Genomic DNA, 1016 nt, shown 5'->3' with positions numbered 1-1016 from the left:
CAAGCGTTAAGTGAAACAAGTGTTAAGCAAAAACAAAAGTTATTGATGACCCAAGATGGCAACCGCAATTGTTTGTAATGACCCAAGATGGTGACCGTGAGCGTTATAACAAAATTCACTGAGCGCTAAGTGAAATCAGGTATCAACTTCGAATGAGCGTTATAGCACTAAGTGAAACAGCATTAAGTGGGGGTTACCTGTATATTTTAAGAGACCAGAGAAGATCCCATGTCCGTTTCAGCTTCTCCTTTCCCGCCGCTCTTGCCTATGTCATGTTCAAGCAGTATGGTTCTTCCCTTCTCCCACAGCCCTCCCTTCCCAGACTTGGAAACATTAACCACAAAAAATGAGCAGGCTTCACATGATCAAATAGCTGAAACCTAACCAAAGCGTTTATGTTCTACTTCCTAGTCATACCTGATTATCATCTGCTTTTGATACAGCACAAGCAGGAGAGGCAAATGCAGTGTACAGAAGCTATGCTAATTATGGGGCCAATTCTCTAGTAATCCCTTCACAAAAAACAGTCCCACCAAAGTCCATGGGATTAATCCCCACAGCAAGGGCCCTGTTGACGGCACCTGAAGCTCAAATATTTTACTACAAACACCAAAGTGCAACAGAGATACTAAAGAGAAAACAAGGCTTGCAGAGTTTGGGGTTCACTTTGCCCTTACTGAAGTCTTACAACTTCCAAACAACAGCCTGGGAATGTCAGTCTGGGTTCTTGGCTGGTCCAATATTTACTTTCAAGCAACACCGTTAGCAACGTATACACGCTGCCACACTCACGCCACCCAAAAGCAGGTGAGGCAAAACTGTTTGCAGACTGGTTGGAACTCACCATGCAAGCCAGTCCTTTCCCAGACTCAAAAGGCGAATCACGAGAGTGCTGTGAATTCCCTAATGTTTATCTTGCTCAACAAGTTTTCATCTGACCGCATTGTTAGGTCACCCTCAGATTCCACTGAACAATGAGGGGAAAAAACCCTCTGAAGTGGGTGGAGTTTTTAACA

At 44.1% G+C, this 1016-nt stretch overlaps 1 protein-coding gene across 4 annotated transcripts in view; it reads right to left on the bottom strand.

Moving 5' to 3' along the window:
- AMOT (angiomotin) overlaps positions 1-1016 on the bottom strand; it is a 96571-nt gene that overhangs the window by 45771 nt on the left and 49784 nt on the right. The window contains exon 1 of one of the 4 annotated variants that reach the window (XM_019521518.1): positions 198-222. The exons of the other annotated variants lie outside the window; for them this stretch is intronic. The gene's annotated coding sequence lies outside the window, so the exon portion shown is untranslated. Of the gene's footprint in view, positions 1-197; positions 223-1016 lie in introns of those variants that run through there. 4 annotated transcript variants of the gene reach the window in all.

The sequence above is a fragment of the Gavialis gangeticus genome, unplaced genomic scaffold (assembly GCF_001723915.1).
Source record: "Gavialis gangeticus isolate Ggan-Ray unplaced genomic scaffold, GavGan_comp1, whole genome shotgun sequence".
Taxonomy (NCBI): domain Eukaryota; kingdom Metazoa; phylum Chordata; order Crocodylia; family Gavialidae; genus Gavialis; species Gavialis gangeticus.
This window is presented reverse-complemented; position numbering and strand designations above follow the sequence as displayed.